The sequence below is a fragment of the Furipterus horrens genome, unplaced genomic scaffold, assembly GCF_987537825.1.
Source record: "Furipterus horrens unplaced genomic scaffold, mFurHor1.1.pri manual_scaffold_4, whole genome shotgun sequence".
Classification (NCBI taxonomy): domain Eukaryota; kingdom Metazoa; phylum Chordata; class Mammalia; order Chiroptera; family Furipteridae; genus Furipterus; species Furipterus horrens.
Window position 1 is genome coordinate 120674892 of NW_028327174.1, and position 14751 is coordinate 120689642.

Below are 14751 nucleotides of genomic sequence, written 5' to 3' on the forward strand. Positions count from 1 at the left end.
CGCCTCCCCAACCATAATGATTGAATCTTCAGAGGAAGAAGAGGGGGAGGATCCAACTTCCCTATGTGCCCACACCATTTTATTGCAGAAATGAAATCCCAGCAGCCTGTATCACCAGGGGGTGGCCTGGAAGGCCCTGCCCAGATGGCGGAGCACTCTATGTATTACCGCTACACCCAGGTCAAACTAGTTGATCTCGAAAAGGCAGAAGGCCAGCAAACCACTGGCTGCGCGGCTTCTCTGCTTGTGGGACAAAGGGGTAAATAGCAAATGCCAGGGCAGGGATCCCATTCCTTTTTAGACTGGGTGACGGCCACAGTTCAGACAGTGTAGGCTGATGCAGGAGACATGCTGGACACTGTAAATAGCCGGCAGTCCTGTGCGGACCTGGCACAGACATTGTGGGAGTTGGGCATGCACCAGACCATGTTTAATATGAACACTCGCGGCCCGGACAATGAGATGTTCACCGTGGGGATAAGGGACATTGTATTGCAGCATGCCCTAGCAGCTTCTTTTGTGTCCCTTATAGAAATTCTGTTTCTGTGGTTGGGCATCACATTAATGATGTCACTACAATGGTAGCAAGCCTGGGAGAGGCAGAGAGCCAGCGTGCCCAGAAGGGAGTTCGAGTTATGTCACAGGTTCCCTCCCTTCGGATGAAAGGCAAGCCCATCTGGGTGGCCCCTGCACAGATGTGGGTGTATCTCCTAGGAGGCAGAGTTGGCAATGACAAGATTGACAGGAAACCTAATGCTTATCTCTTGGAACTGTGGAAGCAGTTGTGGGCCAATCAACGTTTCCAGTGACTTCAGAAGAACAAGAAACTAAAGCAGTCTGAGGCTGTCTCCCGGGAGGTTTGCACCATATGCCTGGAGGATCACTTGGCAGCACCAGCCACCTCCCAAGAGGAGAGCAATATCCTTTGGAAATTCAAATAGGGAGGAGGCCAAGGGCCTTGCCCAGAGGGGACAGATGGGGAACAGAGGCCATATATGGAGGTAGCAATCCACTGGTCACTTGCAAATGTCCAGAGGAATCTAGCCCTAGTAGATATGAAAGCAGAGTGCGCCCTCCTGTATGGGAACTCTGAGAAGTTCCCAGAGCCTGAGGCCCATATAGATGGTTATGAGGGGGTGCAGCATGAAAGTGAAGGCTGTGCAACTTTCACTAGGCATTGGGCACCTGCCCCCACTTGAGTATACTGTTTATGTGCCTCCCATCCCTGAGTACATTCTGGGGATAGATGTACTTCAGGGGAAGTGGATCAAGACTACTATAGGGGAGTTCCACTTGTGCATGCAGGTAGTAAAAACAGTAGTAAAGGGGCATGCTGAGCACTCCCTAGTGGAGCTCTCAGCCCACAGGCAGGTGACAGCAACCAAGTAGTACCAATTGCCTGGAGGGCATGAGAAATCACAGCCACTATAGTGGAGTTGGAGAAGGTAGGAATTGTCAGAGAGGCCCACAGCCCCTATAATTCTCCTGTATGGCCGGTGTGCGAGCCAGATGGCACATGGAGAATGACTATGGATTATCGGGAGCTGAATAAGGTTATTCCCCTGATACATGCAGTGGTCCCTTCAGTGATAGACTTGATGGGCAAGTTAAGTAATGAGTCGGGAACTTATCATTTTGGAGCTGACTTAACAAATGCTTACTTCTCCATTGATATTGCTCCAGAGAGCCAAGATCAGTTTGCTTTACCTGGGAAGGCCAGGAATGAACATTTATGATGTTTTCACAGGGGTATTTGCATAGCCCAACCACTTGTCATGGTCTTGTGGCAGAGGACCTACCCAAATGGTTGCAGTCTGCCGAAGTGCACCTCTTCCATTATATTGATGACATTCTGTTAACCAGTAATTCTCTTGCAGAATTAGAGAAAGTGGTAGCACAGTGCTGTTGTATCTGAAGAAATGTGGCTGGGCAATCAACAAAGCCAAGCTACAAGGGCCTGGATTATCTGTCAAATTCTTGGGGATTGTCTGGTCTCGTAAGACAAAAGTTATCCCTGATGCACTGATAGATAAAATTAAGGCATACCCTGTCCTTACCACAGTGAAGCAACTTCAAGCATTTCTAGGTTTTTCTTGGGTACTGGAGGGTGTTTGTATCACATCTAGTTCAAGTAATTCATCCTCTCTATGCACTAGTAAGGAAAGGGGCAAAGTGGGACAGGATCCCAACTTCAAAACAAATGTTCCAGAGGGCAAAATGCATTATTAATTGCACTCAAGTTTTGCATACTGTAGATCCTAATAAGTCCTGTGAACTGGATGTGCATGTGACACAGGAGGGCTTTGGGTGGGGACTCTGGCAGTTTTCTGAATGGCTGCAGCAACCCTTAGGGTTTTGGTCCCAGTTGTGGAAAGGAGCTGAAGTCCAGTACTCCTTAATTAAGAAGCAAATGCTGCTCGGATAGCCACTGAAGCTATAACAGGAACTGCCCTTGTAATGGTGAAGACCACCTATCTTATTGCAGGATGGGTTCGAGTATGGATGGATAAGCAATGAAGTGGGAATGCTCAGACTCCCACACTTGTCAAGTGGGGACTTATCTGCAGCAGAGGAGCACTCTCTCCACTAACCCTTTGTGGGCTAAGTTGCAGGAGGTATTAGGCCCTGTTACCTATGTAAGGGCTACTGCTCCTGTCACAGTGGAAGATATGGAACCCTGTCCTTTCCATGAAGGAAAGGCACCTGTCCCTGCAGATGCTTGGTACATGGATGGGTATAGCAGAGGCCAACCCACCATGTGGACTGCTGTGGCAATCCAGCCAGAAACAGACACTATCTGGTTGGATATTGGAGTTGGCCAGAGTTGCCAGTTGCCAGGACTGAGAGCCATGTGGCTCATAGTTGTTCATGAGGCACCACCTTTTACTGTTTGTACAGATAGTTGGGCAGTGTACTGAGACCCGACTCATTGGATCTCCACATGGCATGCTAACAAATGGATGGTTATGCACAGGCCTTTGTGGGGGACAGACCTTATGGCAAGACCTATGGGAACTAGGTCACCAGAACTATGTCACCGAGTACCATGTAACTGGGCATGCACTTCTAGCTTCCCCCAGGAATGATGAAACCGACACTCTAGCCAAAGTGTGATGCCTAAAAACAGTGCCTAGTAGCCCATCAGGGAGGGAAGTTGCCTAGTGGTTGCATTGATGTCTTCTTTACACTGGGCAAAAGACTATGTGGTCAACTGTGAAATCATGGGGACTGCCTGTCACCTTAGCAGAGATGCCGGAAGCTTGTGGGACTTGTGCTGTCTGTTCCTGAAAACATCCCCAGAGGCCTGCAGAAACTTCTGGACTGGTGGTACGAGGATGAGTACCACTGACTCAGTGGAAGATTGATGTTATTAGACCTTTGCCCAACTCTGGAGGGTATAAGTATGCAATCACGTGTGTGGACATGACCACCGGACTGCTGGCTGCATACCTAGCATGCCACCCAGACCAGAAAGCAGTACTTGCTGTGCTTGAACGCTTGTGTGCTGCTTACGGGTGGCCCCTGATTATTGAAAGTAATCAGGGAATGCATTTCACTGGGACACAGGTGCAGCAGTGGGCCCATGACATGCAGATAAGCTGGAAATTTCATGCAGCCTATCACCCCCAGGTTGCAGGTATCATTGAATGGTATAATAGCTTACTGAAGCAAGGCCTATGGGTCACAGCTACCACTCCCACTTTGAGGGACTGGACAAAATGCCTATGGACTGTTCTCCAGACACTGAACAAGAAGAACTAGAGGGGAGGGCCAGCTCTGGTGGAAGCGCTGCTCCACCAGACAGCTGCTCCTATCCAGCTACAGAGGCAGACCAAGGACGCCTTTCTGAAGCCAGGCATAGGAAGACAAGGGAAAATCTTATTGCCTACGCTTAAGGCCCTAGAGCAAGGCCAGATGGCTACTTGGACCTGGCCTTGAGAGGTAAAGGCCCCCTCATGTACGTTGGCTTGCACTTGTTGCTCCTTGGGGACAGAGAGTAGAAAAAGACTTGCAGATAGTGCTGTGGGTAATTGGACAATGGCCTCCAGTGTTACAAGTAACTTATCCGGGGCCAGCTGGCCAGAGACACTCCTCTGTGGTTCTTTTGTAATTTCTCTGTGGCCTGTTATTAGTTTCCCCCTCCTGCTGCAAGTAGATGCAGAGCCCCCAGTTGAAGCATAGAAGGTGTGGTGTTCGCGCCCTGGAGGCCCCCTTTGCCTTCCACTCTGTTGTCAACAGATCAGAAACTTGCATGTATATTACCTGAAGGGAGGGACTTGCCAATGTTGGTTCCAGTAACTGCTTTGTCTTTTTGCCCCTAGGGTGGAAACTAACACCCTAGTGGAATGGGTGCATACTTATGTTATTATAGCCTTTATTGCTGGTGTAGTTTATGGATTACAGGGCTCAGCCATCCTCACCAAGGGAACCTCACAGAAGATAGATTTTGTGTGGATTGTAAGGGAGGAAGTCTGAAGGGGTGAAGTGTGAGGACAATGGAGTCTCTCAGACTCCCTCAACCCAGATGACCAGGTGTAGACTGCTTAAAGATAATAATTAGATTTGCATGTGCAGCACACTTGCAGTTATATAAGCATTGATGTCATATTTTGGCTAGTAGCCAGCTTTGTCTATGCATAGTATATAAGGGACAGAATTTGCACTGGAGAATCACGCGGTGAGCAATAAGAGATTGTGCGGCAAGCAGCAGGAGCATGATTAGCAGTCAGCTGGTGGTTCAGTGCACGCCTGCGGCAAGGGCAAGCATGATTGCTGTAATATCTGCAATATAGGCATGTCAGACATTCCAACTTTACCACATATATTTTTCTGGGTGCTGGAGAAGAAGAATTTGCATTGGTTCTGCGACACCTATATATGTGTGTTTTCTTGAATTCCTCTTTGAATCAGTTGTAATATCTTACTGGTTGCCTCACAATTAATAAGTTTAATAAGACATTGATATATTTTTGTTTTACGTTTTTATAAAAGTCATGATTTCAACTTTGTTGAAAAAATTTAACAGTTACTTCACAGTTGTATGTGTGTGTAAAATTGATAGTATATGCAAATAGCAACTAGGCACTCCACAAATGTAACACTCTTTCCACCTGTGCTCACAGAATAACAATAACCTCTAGGGTTTATTGAGCACATAGTGTGAGATAGGTATTTTATCCTCACTACAGCTCAGAGATGGGTAATTTCACACTCACTGATGTGATGAGAAAACAGAGAATTTGCCTATTGCCTCATAATTGCACATGAAAAAGTGGGAATTTGAACCTATGTCTGTCCATCTTCAAAACAAGTGCTCTCTCCTCTGTAAATGCTCATCATGTTTGAAAATGGTCATGTCCCAAACAAGCTTATTTGGCATGTGTGTGTGTATCCCAGGAAAGTACACATGTTTAATACTAAAAAATATTTACTTTTTACTGGAACACTGACCATTCCCAGATCTTAATGGTTCTAGCATACACAAAGGACTGCAAAACAGATTTCTCTCTGCCTGTTTCTGAATGCCTATTTAGAGAGAAGCTTTTTCCTTGGCTGGAAATTGGAAAGGACCTGAGGTCCACTCCCCCACTACAAAGTCCCAGTGATTCCATGAAACCAAGATTTCCAAGGGCAGCCATAGGACTGGGTGGGAAAGGACTTTAGAAAAGGACATAAATAACACCTCTTTATTGTTTTGTATTTATCACATAGAATAGTAACTCTATATTATAGAAATACAATGTTTTATAATATAGAATAATATAATACAGAACATATATTTGATAATATAGAATGATTTATAATATGGAATAGCATAGAATATTTTATATTTTATTTATATTATGTTTATAATAACAGACTGACACCTCTTTCAGAGAAGAGGCAAGATCTTCCTACTTGGAGGGATACGTAAATGCTCCAAGTAAGAAGAAACTTGGTTTCCTAGAACTGAAAGCAGATTTAAGTATTATATACAGATTACCACACACACTTTTGGATCGAGCAAAACAGAAAAAGGACTCACGGACATGGACAACAGTGTGGTGGTTGTGGGTGGGGGGGAGTACAAGGGGACTAAATGGTCACAGAAAAAATACAATAAAAATTTTAAAAATAAAATAACTTTAAAAGTTAAAAAAGCACTTCTCTTATTTTTCCTTCTAGATCCTTATTCATCTGGTCATTTCTGTAGCCAGGAGCATGGGAGAGGGGATTTGGTGGTTTAGGCAGGCTGGGGAAGACAGCAGATCAGACTGTGGGGAGAAGGGAGAGAGGACGTCGCAGTCTGCCAAGGGTTCCATGGATGATTCTCATTTACTGTCATACAGATGTGTGAGAGCCATTGTTCTCTCATTTCTCCCATAAGGAAGTTGATTTTTTTAATTGAAATATATTTGAAATATATGTTATGTAAATTTAAGGTGTACAACGTTTATTTGACAAATTTATATATTAGAATAGGCTTGCTACTGTAGTGATAGCACCTCTATCACATCACATAATTATCTTTTTTGTCGTTGTTAAGCAAATAATTAAGATCTAGACTCTCAGCAAGTTTGATGATTATAATACGGTATTGTCTATATTCACTATACTGTGCATTATATTTCCAGGCCTTATTTATCTACTGAGTTGCAAGTTTTCACCCTTAAGCAACATCTCTCCTATTTACCCATCTCCTAGCCATTGAAAATCATAATTTTACTCCCTGTTTTTGCAGTTTCAGCTTTTCTTTAAAATTCTTTTTATAAGTGATATAATGTAGTATTTGTCTTTCCCTGTCTGACTTATCTCATTTAGCATAATGTCCTCAAAGTCCATCTATGTTGTTGCAAATGGAAAGAATTTCTTCTTTCTCATGACTTAATAATATTCCTTCTATTTGATATATAAAAAAAATCTCACATCTTCTGTGGATATATATATATATATATATATGTATATATATATATAATCACATCTTATTTACCCAGGCAGCACTAATTATCAGGGAAATGCAAATAAAAACCACAATGAGATATCACCTTACACCTATCAGGATAGTTATTATCCAAAAGACAAGAAATAACAAATGGAGGACATGGAGAAAAGGGAACCCTTGTGCACTATTGGTAGAAATGTAAATTAATACAGACACTGTGGAAAATAGTGTGGAGGTTCCTCGAAGAATTAAAAATAGCATTATTATGTCATCTAGCAACTCCACTATGGAAGGGTATTGAGGTGATATCTGCACTCCCATGTTGCAATTTCAATTGCATTATTTATAATAGCTAAGATATGGAAACAACCTAAGTGTCCATCAGTGAATAAAGTGGAAAAGAAAATTGATTTTTGAGACATGAATTGACCTTGATGTTATACAGCTTGAGAGTGGTGCCGCTGTCAAAATCTAGAGCCAGTGCTCTGCCCACCACACATATCATGGCCTAGAAAAGAGGAAGTTTGATTTTGCTGCCCTCTCCTCCTTGGAGGTGCTCAGAGGTTCTTCTCTTTCCTGTGGCTAAGAGGCACGGAGGATTTTGTAACAGCAGGGTCGAGTTTCTTGAAGAGAGAGACCAGGTCTTATCTTGTTTTTTATTATCTTTAACTTAGTTATTCTTCATGAAATTAAATTAAGTGATCTCTTTCCAAGTTAATTTTCTCAGAAAAAGAGCTGTCCTGGAAATGACAATAGCCCTTTAGGAGTATCTCAGACACTGGGGGAAGATCTGACTTCACGTGGAATGGTAGTGATTTTGTACTTTCTGGGTAAGGGAAGTGATCAAATCCAGCTACCATCTGTAGTTGTGTCACCTGGTGCCTAGTAGGTGCTTGTGCTTGAGTTCTCAGGAGGGAGCAGGACCCATCCTTCAACCTGACAGGAGCATACTCTACATCTTCTAAGGGCCTATTTTCCTTTTTGTCTTTCCTAGGCTAATGGAGACAGTATATAGAATTCTAATAAATTCCAAGAGACTCAATATTGAAAGAGTGGTTAACAAACATATATATTTTATTTATAGAACTAGAGTATGGGATGAGTGCTCCTCTATAGAAATTACATTCCCCATGGGTTTAGTTCAAGCTGCAGGACTATCTAAGGCCACTCATTTTCCTGATGAGACCTCTGACTGTATAAATGCTTTAAACTGGGAGGAAGATGTTAATGCAGAACTTGCAATGTAACTAGACAAAAGATAATGCATGATTTATTCACACATTCCTTTAATACAAAATACTTCTAAAATTTTCAAGTTCATATTAGGTGTTTGGTATTGAGAGAAATAATTTGGTTAAATAAGCATTCACTGGAATTTTTACCTTTTTTTTGAAATTTAGATTTAACATTTTCTTCTAAAGAGCCTTTTACTTTTAAAAAAAAAAGAAGTGTGTGCAGAAACACAGATGGCTCATATCATCACATCATGTCACATTTCACATTTCACATTCACTCCATTTGGTAAAACAGTATGGTTTGGACATGGAAGGAGACCCTGTAATTGCCTAATTATGAACTAGGTTAAGGTAAATAGCTGAAAGCAGGGTGATGTTAAAATAAAATTAGGGAGAGCCCAAAAGAAACTAGGCAGCAGATTCTGAAGAATCTGATGCATACTGGCTCTGCTTCCTGTTCCCTCCTGGTCAGAAAGTACTTCTGGAGCCTCTCTTTTCATCAAGGAGCTTGAGTGTGGTGACTGTGACCTTCAAGAGGACTTAAGGAAGGATCATGAACTCAGATTTCCTCAGGGGCCAACCAGACATCACTCACAAATCAGTGAAGCTACTAGACCTAAACAACAGGGATCTGTGAGCACCACAGTCATCTGCAGATCACACTCTCTGCTTCAAGACATCCCATTCAAGAAAGGATCAAACATTGTGCTGGCTGAAAAAAAGATGACTTTCAGCTGGTTGCATCTCTTAAGGGATGCATTCTCTATTTACAAATTTGGCTTTATGTCTTATTTTCTTAGCTTTTCTCAAAACCTCTCCTGGCGCTCTCCCTGCAGGGCATCCTGAACTATGTCACTTTCTTCAGCCTCCCTTTGTGCTACCTAGTCTCTCTGAACAGCCACTTTCCTGCTTCTGTACTCTAGCATATAAATATCACCCCCTAACCGCCATTGGCCAGACTCACTCATGTTGTCATCCCAGCAACAACTGGAGTTGGAATTCTACACCAAGACTCACCTCACCCCCTAGGGAACATGTCAACACAGCTCTTCTGTCTGCCAAACACAACCGTAGTCCTCACCTCACTCACCAGCGTGGAGGCTGTGCCCTAATAACCTGGATGGTCAGGGAGCTGAGGAGGACAAATGATTGCTGCCACTATTATGACTTGGGTCAAAAAACTCTCCCTGTGCTCTGAGCCCAAATTTTATTATTCATGAAGTGAAGATTAAATGTGGTAGTACAGAGAAAAATGTCCAACACATTGCCACTCATTCCCTAAGTGTTCATCTACAAACAGCAAATGTTGGCTCTCAAGACTCACAGTCTGTTGTCCCAATCCTTACCAAGGAATCACCACCTAAGTTTGCATTGTCTTTAGTTTATACATAATATTAAATGTTTTGTTCCTTATTGACTCAGTATATATTTAAGGTTTATTTATCTCTGTTGCTGGGCTGACAAGACTAGAAAGACTTCAATCTCAGGGATAAGATGCTTCCCTTCTTGTCCAAGTTCTAGTCTTGGACTGTGTACAGAGAAGCCTTTAGCAAAAGCTCTTGGTGATGAATTTCACCCTTACATCATTTAGGGATTATATTTAGGGATCATTGTGTTCAGACTCTATGAACACATTCACTGAGTGATGCCCAAGATGATTAAGAAGTGATTATCTTACCAAAGTTGACAGTTGCCACTCTGCTAAAGCTTGGACTCAATCTTCCCATGTTATTTCACAGGCTAAGCACTTGTTTTGCTGGTAACTCCTGGGAAACTTGGACTTCAGCACCTAAGATCATGGCAACTTGTAAGAACTTCTGCAAGAGGACTTGCATTCTGTTTTAGATGGGCTGTACCATCCTCTTACCCTTCTGTTTTTCACTTGTTTTCCATTCGTTGCTCTATCTACTGTGCTCTCTGTGAGCAGCATGGTAGTAACTGGTGTCTGCTTTGGAGCCTCAAGAAACAAAATTGAGGGGAAAAAAAGAAACAAAATTGATAGCAATTTTATAAAAATATCAAAATAAAGCAAAGAACAGGAAATAAAAGGTATCTAGTTTTCCCTAGGGGTACTGACTGTTCCTCTGTACCTGCTCATGCTTCAGGCAGAGAAAATCAACCACATGTTGTATGTATCCAACATTGCCCTTGAAGAGGCTCAAATGAGACCAACAAGGCATTACTTTCCCCAGTCATTCTTTTAGAGGGATCAGAAGACGAGAAATCACTGTGATCTCCTGTGAGACAGATAGGCTGTGCTTTTCTAGTCACAGAAATAAGAAATTCTAAGGAATATGCAGATGTGTTAACCTAGCAGGTACCCAAAACCTCCTGAGTCACTTAAAGACCTTCAAGATCAAATTATTTTTTACTGAGGAATTTTTCAAAATCTGGTGTCTCTCTTCTGTTCTTATGCAGCTTTTAAAAAAATGAGCCCACATTTTAGATTTTTACATTCATTTCTTCTAAATTTCAATTTGCTAATTTCACCCCATGGTGTATAGAGATTGGAGGGAAAAAGACTTCTCAGGTGATTTTGTGTGCTTTTACTGACTTTTTATTTTCCTCAAATTCTGAGATTCTCTAATTTCTTTTTATTGACACTCAGGTAGCTTTGTTTTCCTTCACCCTCAATGGCTCAAAATTCATAAGCAGCAAGCAAGTTTAAATAACTATAGTGGGTAGAAGTTCACATGAATGAGTTATTCTGGTTATTTTCATAATAACTACTTAGGAATAGTAACTACTTCTCCCCTTTAAAATATTTACCAAGTTCACTGCACTTATTTTCTGCTTCTCCAATTTTGATAAAAACATGGCTATACAGAAATATTTCTCTTCCTTAAGATAGACAATAAGGTAAAATCCATTGGCATTGGCAACTGATTCCTGGTCCTGGGGTGAAAAGGGGTGAAAGCGAGTTCAGGGACAAAGCAGGGTAGTTTTCTTCGCTAAGGGGCCAGATAAAACCTGTTGTCATGCTTTCAGCTACTGGCTGGTGGGCTCTGTGACCTCTGCCTTATTAAAATGTTTATTGAGTACATACTGAATGCCTGCATTCTTCAAAGTGCTTTAGAATTCACATTCATTTCTCATAACCTACTCTTCTCCACAGCTGGCAAAGGAGCTGCAAAAAGGCAGACCATTGCCCAAGGTCATCTCATTGAAGGTGATGGAGTTGGAATTCAAACCCTGCCCAACTCCAAAACCTGTGCTCATTACTGTCACACTACTTGGCCAACCAGCTATAAAGATGTCACTCATGGAAACAGATGGGTAGCTCAAGAAGCATACCTCCTGGTTAAATTTGTTCTGAGCATTGTGAAAATCATTAATTCTTTATCAAGACTGAACTAGATCAACTTTTTTTTAAAGATTACTCCATGATTATTACATTAAAACAAACTTCCTTTTCCCCCTCATTAATATCTTTCGTCAGCAGTGCACACTATAATCGGTTTTATGCATGTCATGATGAGGACACACACAAACATAATGCACATGGGGCACTGACTGCTCCTACACCAGCACTTTGTAAAATGTACCCTTATCATCCTGCACAAATGTGCACTTCATCACCTGGCAATTCTGCCTCTGCGTGCATCTGGGAACATGGTTGTCATTTCATTTTTTTCTCAGGTGGTCTTTGTCACCTGCAGTAAAAATACCTTAAGGAATGATGTTCCTAGGTCCAGTTGCTAAGATGACTACAACTTTTGGTGAGTTTTGATAGGTTTCTCCTCCTACCCCACCTTTGGGCCCCACTGGACAGAGGTTAAAATGTTTTCTTTTTGCTCTTTCTTCCTTCACAGATGAAAGAAAGTAGGAGAATTACATGGAACTGCTTCTCCTCAGTTTAGCACCTTTTTAGAAAACATTTTCTTTTTAACCTCTTCTCCAAAATTCAGACAGGTTATTTAAATTTAAGTCTCCAGTCCATGTCCACAGATTTATCTCCAACTAATATGCTTCAAAGCCATCTCAGATTTTGCCCACAATTTGATATTTGGGTTTTAAGAAAAGGCACAGGTAAAATAAAAGGCCATTTGGGGCAGTAAGGTGACCTTGGGAAACATATATCCTTTCTAAAACTTAAATTTCTCATATTAAAAAATGGATTTTTCTGTGAGTTAAATGAGATTAGCATCTGAAGTGTTTAACATAATCTTTGGCCCATCATCATCATCGTTATTATCATCATCAACATCATTATCTACATTCATATCAAACTGCAATGAGTATAATCTTAATGCTATCTCATTTAATTCTCAACATATTGTGTTAGTTTTTATTATTCCCTTATTTGTGGATGAGGGAGTGAATCTGCAGTTAAGTGATTGTCCCTCAGTCTCCAAGCTAACACAGGGGAGAGCCAGGAACCTAGCCCAGATCTGCTGACTTCACAGGCCCTGGTCTGCTCACTCATTGGGTGCTGACGTGACACCTAAGTAACAGTGAATGACAAATCTTGCTCTGCAGTTGTCAAGGAGACCTGGAGAATTATCTCAATTAATGATATCAGTAGGTCTGGGAAGTAGGACTTATTATTTCCCTAGTTACCAAACAAGAAGAAGCCAGGCTTAGAAGATTTAAATTATTTTCAAAATTACAGAACCAGTAAATGCTGGTGCTGAGCTCTGAATCTATGCTGTCTGATTCCAAAGATCCTGTCATCACATCCCACAGTTTGAATCGCTTTCCTCACTCATTTAGGGGAAAGTTTACCTACCCTAGAAAAAAATGACTAATCAGTGCCTGTCATCAAAAAATATAATTACCCCAAAAGCTCTGCCAAAGCATTACTTGGACCCACCCATGTCCAACTTGACACTGTCAGTCTTGTGGGCTTGATCTAGGGTTCTTACTCACTAGATTGGTCATCACCCTTGTAGAACATAGGAACTCTAGGCACTGAGCTTGGGATGAGGACCAGTAAGGTCATAAATATCAGTCTAGTTAGTAGATTGGCTCAAAAATTAAATTTCAAAATGCTGTATAGGTCAATATTGAATCAATGTACAAAATTGGAATATGGACCATAACAGGATTGTATCTACATTAAGCTTCATGAACTTTATGACCATGTTGTGATCATGGAAGAGAATGACTGTATTCTTAGGACATTCAAAATGAAGCATGTTGAAGTGAAGGCCCATGATGAGTCAGCTTATTCTCAAATGATTCATAAAAATATGTAGGTGAGAGATGTATTTGGGTGAACAATATGTGAGAAATTTTTATTCTTGTAATGTTTCACAATCTTAAAATTTTTTTTAAAAATTTAAAAATAAAAATTATTTTCCTCTCCTTTCAAGAGAAAAATTAAATTTACCTTGCTTCTCTCACATTTTCCCTTGCCTGCAGTCTCTTATGCAGTCCATAAACCTCTGTAAAGAAACCCTGGACACACTTTACCTTTTACAATTCCTTGTAGTAAGCATTTTATAATGCTAAAAAGTAAGAAAAGTTTTAAGATATAGGTGGGAAGCATTGCAAAAAGACAAAGGAACAACCTTGAAAGAATTCTTGATAGCCAAAACTGGAAAGAATTTGAGCAGCAAAATAAATAACATGATATTAGTTACAACCCAAATAATGAATTCAATATAAATTAATGAAATAAATTAATGAAACATGAAGGAGAAGAAGCAACTATTTTTTTCAGAACAATTCTAATGAATAAATGTCAAAGAAATGAAGATAATAGAAAATCACCATGAGAACATCACAGTAATAATTGCCGCAGGAAACGAGATCCAAATGGCAGAGGAGTAACTGGAAGCTACACTAACCTCCTCCCAGGACCAGTCTGGATTTACAACTTAATTTTGGAGAAATCATCTGAAATAACGAAACGAACACTAGCTGGAAAGAAGTCTTATAACCACGAAAATAGAGAAAAGGCCACTACATCACAACGTGACCGGTAGGGAGTGCGGAGAAGGGGAAGGGCTGGCTGGGCTCACACCGGTGGCAGCTGAAGGGACTGAGAAACAGCTCAGGAGCCGGAGGTTCCCCCTGAGAAGGGCAGGGTCTAAACCCCCAGCTGGGCTTCCCAACCTACAGCAACAGAGTGGGAAGTAAAATAGTATCCAGCTGAGAAAAGCGAAAAGCCACAGGGTTTCTTGCTAGCCAGAGAGAAACAGCTGGAGAAAAAGAGCTCTTAAGTGGATCACATACAAAAATATTTTGGCCCCCATTTATCCGGGGCTCAAGCAGAAGGAAGGCAGAGAGGACTGGAGACACTTGGGGAGAGTTTGGCGCGGTGACTTTGAGGGGAGAACTAGAGGAGCAGCCTACCAGGTCCCAGTGCTGACTCATGCCCAGTACTGCAGGCAGACCATTCCCCTCCAAGTGGTGTCAGCCTGAGGGGAAGCAAAAGCCCTGCCTACAGGAATTAAGCTGCCACACCCACGGTCCTTAAGCCTGACAGCTAATCACAGATTGAATAGATTAACAACTAAAGAAGACAGACTAAAGCAGTAGATCCCTGGAAGTCTCCAACACGTTGCCTAGGGCCAGACTGGTAGATGATCTGACACCACCAGAGGCAGATACAGGAAGTGCAGATGATTCTAAGAAGCACCAACAAAC